We start from the raw sequence: 15,987 nt of genomic DNA on the forward strand, positions 1-15,987 counted from the left end.
GTTGCTGTCCCGGGGAACGGGTCGCCTCCGGCCCCCTGCGGGGGATGCTGCCGAGGGTGCTCGGTGCGGGCCCTCGCTGGGACACGGCTGTGCGGGGCAGCGGGGCAGCCTCCCCCCGCTTATCTCATCGCTGAGAGCACGGCGGGAGCGGGCGCTGCGCGGTCGGGCACAAACCAGACGCCGAGCAAGCCCTGGCAGGGTCCGTGTGAGGGCTCAGAGCCCGCGTGGAGCGCCCACGGCCACCCCGCGGCGTCCCCGCTGAGCAGCCGCCGGGGCTCCGCGGCGGGCGGGCAGGGCTGACCCTGGGGCGGCCGGAGGGGAGGGTCTCCGGCCTGACCCGAAAAGGGGGAGCTCCCTCTTCCCTCCCCTCCCCTCCCTTTTCTACCCCTTCCCGGCTCTTTGTTCTTTGCCCCTTTGTTCTTCCTCTCGAAGTTTCCAGGGGGGTTGCTGGTGCGGAGCAAAGTTGCCGAAAGCTGGGGAATTACAATAAGTGGATGTCTGAGCAAGGAAAGAGGGTGGGGGTCCGTTCCCTGGGCTAAGAGCTATTCCCCAAATCCCGCCGCGTTGTCTGCGTGCGCAAGGGGTCGGTGTGGGGCGCTGGAGCCGGGCCGTGCTTGCAGTGATGCTGAAACAGAGGAGGCTTCTGCGGCCACAGCACCAGGGCACCGGGCATCCCCTTTCCCCATTTAAACACGTTCTGGGGAACAAGCGTCCTTTCGGGTGGGAAAGGGAAGAAAATAATAATAATAATAATTGGTGAACAGGTCGTAATGAGATGAGGTGACAGAGATAAAGGCTTTCTGAATGCTAGATTTTAGGGCACACGTATGGTTTGGGATGCACAACCTCAGAATGGCTTTGTCTCCATCTGTTTCTTTTTGCTGTTTTTCGTGCTTCCTGCTTGATAGGGCTATGGTAAGGTGTTGTCAGGAGTTAAATAAGTTGGGGCTTAATTTCAAAGTAAATGGAATATCTTCACAGAACAACATCACACCTTAAAAGACAGGCTTAGTGTAGTTAATGTGAGATCACAGAGTGGTTCAGTAGTGACAATATTGCCAAAACTTCCCTGGAATAGGAAAACATATTTATTTGTTGTAATATGGAGTAGTCTTATCCTCTCTTTACTTAACATTGTTAAATGTTAGAGAACTACAAGTTTATTTTGCCTTGCCCTAAGAAATCCCAAGTAACTTCACAAATATCCGTTATCACAGGATTCTTACATCTCCTCCTGATACATGAAAGTAGGAAAACACTTTATTTGGGTGAGTTAGGTATTAGGAAAGCTGATGTGAGAAAGGAAGTTTTGATCTGGTGCATTGGAGTAGGTCACAGCAGGTTACAGGCAGGGCCAGGTCGGAGTCCTGAACTCCAGCACGCTTCCGTAACAGTGCTGCTATGCTCCCACCTTTATAATGGATATCATGGATGAACGTATCACTTCAGTGTTTGCTGAAAAGCTGCATGAATGGAATTCTTGTAATCATGAGAATGTCCACAAATATTTGGTGTTTTTACATCTTATAAAATTATAGATCTTACAAAATTATTTAAGAAAATATTATATTTGCAGTACTCTTGTATTATATAAAAATCCCACAAATGTTTATTATTATGTGCCAAATTTCCGAATTTGCATACCTTTTTTTCTTGTATTCAACAAAGTTGAGAATAAGGTGAGATAAGATTGGGGTTGACTAAACAAATGTTCCAGACTGGGATTTTTTCATGTGAATACACTAATAGGGATCAGCCCATCCTTCTGGCAGAGGTTAAACCCATTTTTCCAATGAAATTGGGCTTGATTTGAGGTGATGTGGGGCCTGTTTTGGTTTTGTTTTTCCTGATGTCGAGGGCATACAATCCCAGTGAGAGATCTGGGAACCTAGCAACTGTAAAACCCAGCTTTAGATATTTCAAGGTGGCAACTCAAACACAGAAGATATCCATGAAAACTTTGACCTTTATTATTTAGGACCGTGGTTCGCAGCTGAATGTAATAATTGGTCAGTAGCAAGTTAGAAAAAGATACAGGCATTGCATCAGATACTTTGGTGATAGCTCGATTTTCTAGCTGTGTCTCCACCCAAAAGTCTACTGGCTTATTGTTGAAAGCCAGAGGCCAGCAGCACTGCTTACTGTTCTGTTTAAATCCCAGTGCTCATAATGTGGTGTTGCAATATCCAGGTAAAAATGTCCAATGCCATTTAGAACAAGGAATCTGCCTTAAGCAATGCTGTAATCAGTAATAGCCAACGTTACTGAGAGCAACAGCTTCTGCAAATGTCTTACTGCCACAAGTTAACCCAAGTACAGCTGTAACTGTGCTCAAAACTAAACAAAAGCAGACGAGTGAGAAGGAGAATAAAAACTTAATTGGAAAAATGGATTTTAGAGAATGCTGCGTGTGATCAACAAAGGCTGTTTCTGTCTCAGTAATGATGATGATTAGAGGGACAAGTGATGTTAGTGGGTGCTCGTTCAAATACAGGGTTTCTGCAGCATCAGAAAAATTATTTTCTGATTCAAAAGCATTCACTAAAGAAAGGGTGGTTGCATTTTTTATGTTAATTAGTCTTTTCTTTTTACCTGTGCTTTCTGCTGATGTAGGTAGATTTCCTTTCAGCAGGTGAGAAATGTATATATATTTTAAAAAATCAAAACAAAACAGACAAGCCCCTACTATTTCCCTTGGAAATTCTGCCATAAAATACAAGTTGCTAAATATTGCACAGGATTTTAGAAGGCAAATCTAAACATATAGTTTGGGATTTTATCATCTTGGTTTTTGGAGCATGGGACAAAACTTCTGTTTTGTAGCAGTTTGTTAAACTGCCGAGTTGTTTAAATGAGATGTCAGGCGAGATGTTTTACCTCTGCATTTTTATCACCTTTTTCTGTCCATAAGTACTTGCAGAAAACGAGGGGGAAATCCCCATTGTTTTTTGTTTTACTTCCCTTGCATTTGTTACTGTATCTAGAGCAATTCCAAACAGCATCAGTGCAGAGGAATAAGGCATAAAATCAGAATAAGGAGGACATTAAAAATGAACACTCTCTGCTTTGTAATAGATACTTCTAGGCATAGGTGTGAATGAATACTGATTCATTTATACAGTTCTTAAATGGAAAAGCTTCAAGTTTACAACAAAGGTAAACAGCATGTCGTGCTGCATTTAGCAGATGTTGGCTTGCTAACTTTAGGAAAACAGAATGGTCCCCTTGACATCCCTGCAGAGAATTACATGTTGATAGAAAGGAAAGGAGAGCACATAACGATAAGAATTTTGTTGAGAATGGAGCATTAACAACTTTAATATTGTATTTATTTTCTTTTATTCATTTATCTCAGCCTTAACAAAGCTAATTTTTTTTCTGTAAATGCCCACGTTTAGTTCTGTCAGTATATACCTAACAAAATTAAAAGAGCCTACACGATAATGCAAATCTCAGGCTTTCAAATGTTATAAGTGCCTTATGTGATTATTATATGTGTAAAATTACCACTAACCATAGTAAATAGTAGTACATTTTGGCTAAGGTTCAGTTGCTGAATAAATAGTGTTTCGATTTTTTTCCTTTTATTTTTTTCTTACTGCTATATCATGCATGGAGAGAGCTGGAGCTCATTTCATCCTATAGGACAGGACTACAATTAGGACGTTGACTGAACATCTGCAGAAAAAACTGGCGATAGTGGCGTGCTTCCATTTAAGTATTTCAACTGTTTCAAAATTTGCCATTCTTAATGAAGAGAGTAGTAATAATAAACTTAGAAACTACTTCCCCATGCTTATATTCTGTCACAAAAGACTTCTCATTCAAAGCACAAAAATAAGTATTTCTCTGTATTTTCTTAGTGACTCACGACCCTGAAGAACAGCACTGGCATAATACAGGCAATCTCCTTCCCACAAAATATTTGCAAGAACTGCATGTTATTGCCCACGTGTGGGATTTTGAAAATATGTCAGTAATGTGTAAGTGGCTGTGGCTCTAAACATGGAGGGAGAAAAGATGATAAATCAGTATCAGCTCATTCTAAGTAACTGATTAAGATAAAGGCTCTGTTCTGTTTTCAATGCAGTTAACACCAAAACTCTCGTGACTTTGAATAGCTTCCTCTTATTGTTTGGGTTGTGGAAATGCTTAGAAATCCCTGCCAGTGTCTTGGTTTTCTCTTGCAGAAATACACAGAACTGACATCATCTTCTTTGTAGAAAGCTGTAGTTTCAGGCTTTAATTTCTACCAAGGTTTCTAGTTAATATTTTTATATTTTTCATTATGCAGTAGGAAATTTGCCCTCCTCCCTCTCCCCTGAAATAGTTGTCATGTCCATGAGTGGCATCTGTGGTGTTTTGCGTTAAACTATTTCAAACCTCCATTCAAATACTGGATAACAATGATTTTTTTTTTTTCATTCATATCAAATACAAATCCTTACATTGATGCCAGTCTTGGGAAGCTGCCAATGAACTGTTGCTGCTAAGTTTAACATCCATTATGACGGCTGTTAAAATGGGTGAGGAACTCGCACGTTTTCTTCCGGTTAGGAGAATATTCGGGTAGAACTGAACTAGGTAATTCCATGCAGATGCTTATCACTCAATGCTTTCTGAACAAATTAAATCACTATTTACTATCTTGTTTTACCTTATTCTTTCATATTTTTGTACTCGCACAAGAAGAGCAAGACATGTAAAATAGGCTTGCAATTTATAATTTAAAATAGCTCTTCAAATGAGGAATTAAAATAGCACAGATTTCTGAACTATAAATAAGAAAATATTTTTTTCTCTTTCTGACTTGAATTTTCTCTGAATAATTTTCTTCCCTCCTCCCTCCATATTCATCTTGTCTACTTGAAAAATGTTGGAAGTAGTAAGCATTTTAGTAGGATATAGTAGTGACTCTTCTATGTTCAAAGATACTTGAAGTTCTTCATATCGTGTCTCTGTAGAAATTGTTAAATACTTTTAGGGTGACTGAATCTTTTACACATGTCAAAAAAATACTGTAACCCAGTGATGGTTTCCACTGACATCTGAATATCAAAAGATTTTGCAGCTGCACACATGCATGAACTGCTACTGACATCAGGTACTTTTGGGGCAGGTGGTGTATTCAGGTGACAAAAAATAAATTGAGTTTATACTTCTAAATTTGGTGATACTAACTTCTCCTAAACACTGAGTAGAGAAATTTGCACTTTTTGTTTTTCTTTTTCCAATCTGTAATAACATCTAGCCAGTGGACTAAGCGTGATAAATACAGGTATCTATGACAGATACAGATGTCTGTGCACCTCTCTGTCTATCTATATATATATCTCACATTACAGCCAAGGAAAAATTTACTCAAGGGGATAAACTTGCTTTAAAGGATGTGCCACATAAATGAGAAGCTTTATGCATCCAATGTTATCTGTCTTGGCAGAATAAAGAAATTACTGAAAATGTAGCATCCAACTTTCCTGAAGCATTTATGTAAGGAAGGATCATCAGCAGTAGACCCATGTAAGTGAGAGTGACTATAACAAGTGAATTATATCTCAATTCCCTTACTGATTACCTGGCAAATAAATTTTCATTAATAATTCGAAATAAAAATTATTTAAGAGGGAAAACATATTATAAATTCAACCATAGAATGCTGGGGGGTCTGAAGTTTTTTTGATTGTTTGTTATGGAGCAAGCAGCGTTCATAGGAAAATATTCAAAGTGGGGGGGAACAATAGTTGAGGGACTGTGACAGGACAGGCACAGATCTTTCCTGAACTAACAGAAGATGCAGACCAAATAATTTGTCGCTGGAGTGTTAGGATCTTTCAAATCACATTGAAGCTAATCTTATCTCTAAGGCTGGCATCACATCCATTGAAATCACTGAGATTCATGTTCCATAGTCTGGGACTTCTGCAATCATTACTAATTTTTGAGTGGCTTATTTTGATATTAATAATTTTAAATGGTTGGGTAGAACAGATGTGGTAAACCTGTGATTGATTGTAATACTTGACATTTAACAGCTGAGCTTGTTCTGTTCATCCAAGGGGCACCAAAGACATTATCCTGACTTTCATATAAGGGAACTGAGGCACAGAGAGAGAGAAATGACTCTCAGAAGCCCAGGTTCCCAGTGATATGTTGGTGATCAATTTAGGAATACAGAGCAGCTTGCATATACCTGCTACACACACGCTGTAGCCTCATAAAGTGCATTCATTTCACGGTGCCTTCACAAACTCCTAAAATCTTTTTTCAACTATTTTCTCTAGAGCTTTGTGACACACTTTCATTTAGTGGCAACCCTTCATTCATCAAATGTCTATAAAGCTTGTACCTTGTGGTCACCTGTATGAGGACTGGAAGACCTGTTAATCTTTCCACTACCCAAATAACTTCTTGGATGTTAACTCCTGTATTTTTAAGTGCAAGAGCAGAATTATGTGAAAGCAGATGGAATTACTCTTGCATAGCATTTTTTGGACTGAGGGCATGGAGAGGAAAACTAGGATCCCATTTTGTACATGCTCGTGGCAGCATAAAGCTGAGGCAGAAAACCTGAGCTGTAATGGAAAATAGTGAAGGGCCATTTCTATTGGATTTGTACCTAAAGAACTGCCCCAAGAAGCAGCAAGTGCTGCTGGAACAGAAGAAACTGCTTCTGGATGTTAACTCTGAGTGGTCTTGGTAACTCAGAAAGAAATCTGATATCCTATCTGCACAGGTAGAAAGGTAAAGCAACAGTCTCCTAACAACTGGAAATTACTACACCAATCTCTCAAAAATCATTACTCGTACAGAAGAGTTAAAAAGAAAATAAATTGGTTCTCCTATCATGTATCTGGCTGTAGCAAGTAAGGTTAGGAATATGTTTTTACATTAGCAGCCATTAAAATGAATGACTGTTGATTGTGGTCATGCTTTCCCTTTTTCTGTAGTCTTAACTGAGCACCCACATCCCAAGGGCTCAGAGCAGGGGCTGAGACTTAGCTGTGTGTGCAAGCCTGATAAGCAGAACACTGAGGTTCTTGGGAAAGTTCCATAAGGACTTGGATGGGCTGTTTGTGAGCTAGTGCCTCTACTTCTCAGCAGAAATTTAGTAGCAGAACATTATGGTGGATCTCCTAAACTGGTGAGTTTGTTCTACAGCAAGGAACTGTATCATAGTATCCAATAGCACAGTGCAAAAATTTGCTCTAAGTAAAATCATCCTTGGTGAAATAAGTGAGTAGAAGGAAATAATGGACACAACTAAACTCTGGGTACTGTATATAAAAAACAGTGTTAGGAAAAAAATGGCTTGATGTCAGTCAGTAATGTGAGTTTTCCTGATGTTTCTTTTAATTCTCTGTAACTAAAATGAGAACTGGCTGTTGCATAAGGGAACTTCAAGAACACGTTAAGCAGTGATGTTTTATCTGCACCTTGTAGTGGGCTGGTGGACACAGTAACATAATACCAGGCTGAAAATTTTCTGCCAAATTAAGAGCCATGTTTGGCCATCTCACAGGAGAGGGTAAACGGGGACACAGAGATCTTTGCAAGGGAAGCAGTTCCCCAATGTTACCTTCTCCGTGCCCTCCCCTGCAGAATCCCATTCAGAGGATGAGCTCCAGCTTGGCAGCCTGGCTTGCCAGTCCTGCCACACCTGGCTGGACACCAGGTCTCTCCTCCTGTGCCTGCTTTTTGCTGTGCAGAAAGGCAGTGCCAGGTGGCTACGGCTGTCCTCTTTTCTTCTCTCCTTTTGGCTGGAGCTGCCATCTGACCAGAGGGGTAACGTGGGGAAGGCTGATCCCTTCCATGACCTGTTTGGGGCTATGATTGCATAGCCCAAAATTGAAAAGACAGTCCTCTGCACTGAGTCTCCTGCTTTTGGTGAAAATGCTTGGCATTCTGCCATCCAACTACAAAGCAGATTAAATGACTGGCACTATTTTGAAGCACCTTTTATTTTCTACTTCACTATCTACAAGTAGATATATACAGATTTTGGGACTATCTTTTAGATTCCTTTCTGAATCTTCTAAGAAGACAAAAACAAGACCAAAATTATCCCTTCTTTATTAAAGTCATTAAAAACCCCACTCTGACAACCACAACCCCAAAATCCATTGGAGCATGTATTTCTACAGAAATGGATATTGTCTTAGATATGACAAAGCTTCTAAAGCTTTTTAAACTTGATGTTTGTAAGCTATTAACAAACCATGATTCAGTAATGCAGTGGAAATAGCATAGCTAAAAAGGAAATAACTTGCCTCCTTGGCAGAATTATCGTTACCCTGTGTGTAGGAAAAGCCTTCATAGCTGGCTGCCTTTGCTGCAATCACTGGTGTACTTTTTTCCCAGGATATCCCATTGTTTGCCACTCTCCTTCCGCAATCATTTTTGTAGTGCTTTTGGATGCAGGAACTTTTTCTGGTGAAACGTTTTGTGCAGCACCTAACAAATTTCCCATCCTACCCTGGATAGTGCTACTATGCTGTAAATGCCTAATGAGAACACATCTCTGGTAGTGTAAATCTGGTGCAGTTACCCTGGTTTTTGTAGCCATTGCTCTGCACTGACACTTGGTTGGGTCTGACAGCAGCAGGTCTCTCGCTCTGCCTTTTGTGGCAAGAGAGAAGGACCTACTATTTTGGGAGTTATTTCTGCCAAAAGCTGAGACCTGTAATCCTGCTAACATCAGAAGGAGAGGAGAACATGCAGCTCTTGGCAGCAGCAAGCCCCATTAATTTCTGCACTGCCCAGAAATTAACTTCAAGAGTCTCAAAATTGTCATTAAAATTCAATTGTTTCCCTTCACATTTAGACATCTGCCCATGGAAAAACACCCATTGTGTAACTTCTCCCCCTCTCCCTGGAGGATGGGAAGGTTGCAGCCCTAATGGTGGCTGAAAAGACAGAGGCAAGAAAATGAGCTTACCTTGCTGCCCTAAAGTTAAGCAGTAATGCACATGGCACCAACACTGAAATACCTAATAATTTGGATGTAGAATTTAATTGCTAAATATTTCCCATTGGTTCTGCTTCTGTCTTGGTTATATAAATATCTATAACTTTATTTTTTATTTTCTTGCTTTTTTTTTTTTCCCCCCCTGTATGATATAACCAAAATACCATGGAAAAATGCAACTTATCAATTTTTTTAATTTGAAAGTGAAGATTGGATTCTCACCGAGGATAAACTGGTATGACTCCCCTGGGCTCTCACTGGCTGCATATCTGGTTTCTAGTCTGTGGCTCTGACCAGGTAATTACCAAATAAAACTTCACCATATCGTAACATTCACATATAGTAACAGAATTCAGGGTTCTGACTGAGGTTAGGCAGTTAAATGTAAGTAAATGCCTTGGTCTGTGGAATAAGATATTTTCACTTTTCTCATAATTTTCCATCAAGAACAACTGGATTAAAACTGGCGTTCTCTCCTTCCCATTGGCCTCTTGGCCATCTGCTGAGGCCTGCTGGTTTAAGAGGAAGAATGAGTTCAGTATCACATTTCACTTAGGGGTCTAGAAATGAGCATCTTTAATGCACACCAAATGAGCTAAATTACAGGGGAGTGTTTCCAGCAGGCATTCCAGGGCTGTGAATACAGCCTGGGAATCCATGGGCCAGCATGCTTTGTCACCCTGGCTGATGCTTAGAGGCCTCCCTACATGCTTCTGGTACACCATTTTCTACCTGTATCTATCCCATCTTTGCAAGCACAGCTTTTTTGTGTGTGCCTGGGGATGTACTGACGCATTCTGAAAAGTCAGAAGACTCACTGAACTTTTGAAGCTGGATAACGTCAATGTGCTTCAAACAGGGTCTATATGGAGTTGAGGTCCTTCTATCCAAAATTATTTAAGACCTAATATTGACCTATCCATCTTTTAACTTAACATGCCAGTTGAAGTTGTGCAACCTCAGGGAAGATAATTCATACAAACAGTGTTGAGGTTCCCTAACCGAGTGTCTTGGGTGCTTTCTTCTCTACTGCAATAGCATCAGTTCCTCTGTCATTATACAAAACAAAACACTTGGACCAAGAATTCAAGTTCAGGGATGAAGAGTTTTGTGTTTGCTCTTCTTCCAGTCTACAAACTAGTCTATGCATAGGCTGCTTCCACTCTCCTTTTGAAGCTCTACCATCAGCATTTAAGGTCATTCAGGCAAGAGAAAGGAAGTAGCAGAGAGCATGACTGTATGCTTCTGTGAAAACATTGAATTATGTGGGGTAATCCTGGATTTCTGACTTCCAGGACTCCTTTAGCACTTACACATTAAGAATAAAATACATTAATGGGCTTTTGAGAATTCCTGAGATATGACCTTAATCATAGATAGAGCCTATCTGCCATTAAACATAATACCTTCTTGATAGTCACCTCCTGCAACCTTTGCCATTGAGGTCTGTTTGGAAAGGCAAGAGGCATTCTGGAAATCTTGTAGTGAGTACCTGCACCCCCAGGAATTGGGCCCATCACGTACTGTTTTGCATCTGTACTTTCCCCAGTGTGCTGCCTGTCCCTTGCACACACAGCACGGCTGCTGAAGTGTAGGCTCTTAATCGCCTGTTGGTTTAATATTTGTGCAGCATGTCAAAGGGGAAAGGGCTTAAATTCTGTTTGCATTTTAAGTAACTGTCTTGGCAGTTATACAATCCACAGTGTTTATGTTTTTACGGAATGCAGCATTTGTGACTGTTGTTTTAAGAAGTGCAGATATTAAACATGGCCAAGCAGGTTCTACAGTGGGTCCGGCCTGGGTCAGCCTCGTACTGGCTGTCAAGGGCATTTGGAGAGGTGCCACTTAGCACTGCACAGTTTGCCTGCTTGTACTGGCATATTATAACATGGTGATGGCAGTTTGGCAACTTTTATCTGTATCAAGCAAGCCAAATCCTGATCCCTTTACTTACAGCTAGTTCAAACTCCTCTGATGCTAGACTCAACTCTTGTAAAAAGCCAGATGGTAGAAACTAAGAGCTGAGCTTATTCTGAGCAGATTTGGATCTCACATTAGTTGAGGGCCCCACCCTGAATCCTGATCTCTGATAAATTAACTTTTTAATGTTTCATTACTGCTAGGGTACAAGCCAAATGTCTACGCAGATATTTATGTTCCAAGAGACAAATGCAAGCTCATTTTTTTCTTCTGATTTATAAGTATGTTATGTTTTACAGACATGAGTAACTCATGTGGGATCTTTCCCACAGAGTAAAACCAATGTAAATTCACATGACTCAGGGATTTGTTTCAATGCTCATGTATAAGCTCTCATTAGAAATGATTATGCTTGAAGATCAAAAGAAAGTACACTCACTTGTATTAATGTTTAATGCATAATTCACATTGTTAGAACAAAAAACAAAACAGTCGGTGGTTGTTACGACAAATATCAAACATTGGCACTACTAACCAACTCCCACAGAGGATCCTTCATTGCCTGGCATTGGCTGCGCGCTGAGATTTCCTCTTGCATGTGCCATTGTCTCGGAGATTTAAAGACATCTTCCCCACTGGATGAGTAATGGCCCTGCAATGACAGGAGTGGGGGAGAGCCAGGATATCCCACCACTGCAGGTGGATCCAATGCTCAGAAACCTCTCAGCAGAAGCAGAGTGTACAATAATCCAATCCAATTTTTTTATTCAAGTGGGATTTCAGATCAGGCACGCTCCTATAAAACTCTAACTGCCTTCAATCTGAGTGTACTATCAGGCTTAATATTTGAGCCTTAATATCAAGACCCATGGTCAAAGTCATCCAGCACCACTGAATCTAAGTACTTGATTTCTCATTTACGTTTGTTCACGTTTACCTTCTTCACTCAATGCTTATTTTGTTACCAGAATTATTCTTACTTAAATAAGCAGATTTGGCGTGAGGGAGTTGTAGGTGAAATCCATTCCCTATATCCTTAACCAAGACAAGCACAGTAGCGCAAAGCCATGCTTGTAATCACAAAATGAGAATCCTGTAGGCATCATTGCCTGTTACACCGAGTACCTGGGGCTGCTTCATTTGTGTAAAGGAAGACCCCGGCTAATGTGTGACACGTTTTTGTTCGGTTTTTCTCCCCCCAAAAAAGAAAACCAACAAACAATCTTAAGTTTAAAGGTTAGGAGGCTTCATTCACATCAGAGAATCACCTCAGTTCCATGGGTATTCATGGCATGGAATGACACTGAATGATGTTTGACAAACTTTGTGCTTGGCACAAGGTAACAAAGCATATTGTATGTTCTCATTATCAGTTCAGTCACTTTCCCATATGCAAGTGATGTGATACACCTGATTCAGAGCAGAGGCAGGGTGGCTGCCTGGGTTTCAGGTAGGTTCTCCCTGATTCAGACCTCTGTAAGCAAACTATAAATTAGCTCTCTATTCTTAAGGTGCCTCCCCTGAAGGCCTTGCTGTACTGCAAACTCTTCTGTGAGAGTCTGTGAGGTTCCTCATTCAGGAACTAAAATTGCTGAATCAGACTGGGTGCTATTGCTATGAATGGAATGCAGTCAAATGGATCATGGGTGTCTCAGAGAGCAGAGCAGAGCTTTGGGGTGCATTTTCCTTTTGTTTGGAACAACCCGCTCAAAATATTTATGATTGAGAAGCCAGTGTTTCTTTCAGTAAAGAACCTTTTGTCCTCTTTAGGGCAGCTGAGAAGGTATTTAGAGTATATACTGGTTGAACTGTTTTAGTGGAATACACATGGCATTGCTATCTTGAAACTGATCACAAATACATTTCTGTTGTGGGGTTTTTGTTGAGGAAGAAAAACCTGTAATGAATTAAATATGCTTCATGAGGAAAGAAGTAGGTCAAATGTTGGGCTAAATTAACCTCATGTTATACAAAATGACTAAATTCTGTTGTTTTCACCTGTGGGACTCTGGACTTGTCTACACACCAAATTATTTCAAGGCACTTATTAGGTACCGCAGTAATTACGTTCAACTAAACCCATGTGTAGACAACTCTTACACCAGTGTAACAATTCAGTTTCTTGAATTACCTTAATCCACTTTGAAAGTGGATTAAGTGAAACCAGGAAACAACTCGGTTATTCCAGAATGAATAAACTATCTGAATACAGTTCAGCTTTACATTCACATCCGACCTTATTCCAGCATAATTTTCCTGGGCTGAGAGGTTCTTAGGATATATCTGCATAGCAAATGAATGTATGATTACAGACACACCAACCCTTCCTCTACTCTCACTGGCATGAGTAACAGCAGTAATGAAAGATGGTAGCACAGACTCCAGTAGAGCCTATTAACTGGAGCATATATATGCAGTTGGTTGTGAACAGCCTCTGCTGAAATCCACCTCATCACACCCTCACTTCAGACACAACTCACATCCCTTAGCCGGATACAGGGGCTGGGAATGCCTCTCTGCATCTCCAGTGTGTACACACCAAAAACTGCATGTGTGATAGGACTGCACAGCAGAGCTAAATGGGAACCAGGTGAATTTAACTTCAGAGGTTAATCACACTGGAGAAGAAGCAGGGCTCGCACATTTTTAATATACACACCTCTGACAACCAAATAAAGCGTCAGCTGTGTGACTGCAGAAGCCAAATTAAATGTGCTGTAGACAAGCACAACTCAGATGACTTCACCAGGGCTGGATGTGACTCCATAGTTGAGATCTTGCTTATTTGGCTGGCACTTGTTTTGTTACCTATCTGCTCATTTATTGTAATGAAATTAATGCATTTTAATGTTCCTTTAAGCACACTCCAAAAATAGCAATTTGATTAACTAATTCACTTTTAAGAGTGTAACAATCACAATGAAAAATCTCTCTGTTAGCTGAGGTATGGTGTAATTGTAACTAGCATCTTGGGTAGCTATGCCATACCCTTTTACACAAATTCCCCACGTCAATCAAAAGAGCCTCACTTAAAAATGAGTGGTGAAATACAGACAACAATCAAGCTCTACACACTGCTTCTCAAATCCATGAAAAATATGTGTCAGTAATGTACTCTGTTGAGACAGTAGAGTTAAAATGGGTAAGAATTTAGCATAAAAGCAGTTAAAAATTATTTCAGAACAGAAACATGTAGCAAACTTGTCTTTCTAGCCAAGCCAGAAAGCATCCTGAGTAGTTTACATTTAAAAACAAAACAAAAAAAAACACCCCAGTGCTTTCAATTTCAGGCTTCTTAAAATGATGCTTGGACTGTACAATATTCCAAGAATGATTTCTTTTTCCCGAACTCTTTTTCCAGTTGCAATAGGTGCTCCCAGCATTTAAAATAAGCTGCTGCTAAGGGCACTGAGCCCAGCAACAGAGAAGGTGTACACTGACTTTTCCCTGACTTTATCGCCTTATAAAAACTGGAATTGCAAAACCTAATTAGTAACAATATTAAGCAAAGGCAATCTTCCCTTTTATTGTATTTAAATGAGGAAAATGAAAGTATTAATGCTAATATTAAGGCAGAACAGAGGCAGTTGCAAAAAATAATTTAGTTTCAGCCCTGCTACATGCATCACTTCACGAACTCCGCTGCGCTAGTTACCTGTGCACTGGCGGTGTTGTAACTTGTTATTGTAATAGGTGGTGTGAAAAGCAACACAGAAGAGGGACACTTGTCTCAGGGCTCTGCTGGGACGCTCTGCGGTCACAGAGTAGGTGGTGTGGTGCTGCAGCAATGTGTGGTAACAACTGGTTTTTAGATGAAGACGCACTTAAACTCAGGTTGCCATGGGTAGTTTAAGCGAGGCCTAGTTCTGGGAATACTTTTGCATGCGAGTTAAGTCTCACGTGTGAAAATGTCCTCGGAATTTAGGGGGAGCGTTCATGGAGATTTGCAGGATCTGGCTTTGCGAAGCGCACGAAGCCAGGGCAGCGGATGCGTGTGGCTGCTGCCATGGCCGGGCACAGCGCTGCCAGCCTGCTCGGCGGTCACAGCGGCCCCGGGGCTGCCGCAGGCCCCGGCTCGCTCTGCTTTAACGCAAACCCTCCCGCCTTCGGGAGCAGCTGCTCGGCTGCCCCAGCAGCAGAGGTGGGAGCGATGGCTCAGGCTCCTCTCACCGAGCCCTCCCAGGGCCTGCGCCAGCGCTTGGCTCTGCTCGGCGCCGACGCCATTGCGCAGCCCGGTGCCCCAGTGCGGCCCGGGCTGCCCGGCCCGCAGCGCCCCCGGGGCACCCCGGCTCCCGGCGGGGCCGCGGGGCGCTGTGCGCCGGGGGCTCCCCCGCCTTCCCTGCAGAGCCCTGCAAGGCATTGGGGGGGCGCGGCGCCGGGCCTGCACGGCAGCAGCGGTGCGGCATCCTCGTTCCTCGCCCGGCCTCCTCTGGCATTCCGGGTGCTTTTTTGTCTTTTTATTTATTTACTGGGGTTTTTTTGTATGTGTGCGGTGCCCGTTCCCCCGCCCCCGCCTGCCGCTCGGCACATGGCCTGCTAGTGGCCGGCGGCGCGTGTGTCCCCGCGTCCCCTGGGCGAGGTGTCCCGTCCGCCGCCCGCATCCCGGCCGTGGGGGGCTGGCACCCCCTCCCTCCCCATCCCCCCTTTTCTGCAGTCGCCTTTTTGTTGTTGTTGTTGGCTTTTTTTTTTTTTTCGTGGTTTTGTTTGTGTTTTTTCCAGGTGGGACGTGGCGGTGACCGGCGAGGCTCGCCCGGCACTGAATGTCACCCTGAAGGTAAAATGAAAGACACGGAGATGAACGCATGCCTGCGCCCCGCGCCGCCGCTCCCCCGCGCCCGCCGGCGAGCGGCCGCCACCATCGCGGGGCGGCAGCCCCCGCCGCGCCCCGGATTTCCTGTCCCGGCTTTTCGTTACTGCGCCTTAAAAAAAACCAAAAAATCAGAAAAAAAAAAATCCGCATGCGAAAGAAACGTGCACGTACCCGGTAACGAGCCCAGGAAAAACCCGGCCGCTTCCCCCTGCTCCTGCCAAGTTATCATTGGGAACACAGGCAGGCGCCGTGACGTCCCGGGTCAGGCCGAGTGCGGACCGGCGCTACCAAG

At 42.6% G+C, this 15,987-nt stretch overlaps 1 long non-coding RNA gene across 1 annotated transcript; it reads right to left on the minus strand.

Moving 5' to 3' along the window:
- Positions 1-1,949: 1,949 nt before the first annotated feature.
- LOC121675970 lies at positions 1,950-15,981 on the minus strand. Its single transcript, XR_006020299.1, has 2 exons — positions 15,867-15,981; positions 1,950-15,653 (listed from the first exon to the last, which is right to left on the minus strand). It is a non-coding gene; the product is annotated as an uncharacterized LOC121675970 (long non-coding RNA).
- Between the last annotated feature and the right edge of the window lie 6 nt (positions 15,982-15,987).

This window comes from Corvus kubaryi, unplaced genomic scaffold (assembly GCF_017639235.1).
Source record: "Corvus kubaryi isolate FWS band 111438036 unplaced genomic scaffold, C.kubaryi_AGA036_p1.0 76, whole genome shotgun sequence".
Classification (NCBI taxonomy): domain Eukaryota; kingdom Metazoa; phylum Chordata; class Aves; order Passeriformes; family Corvidae; genus Corvus; species Corvus kubaryi.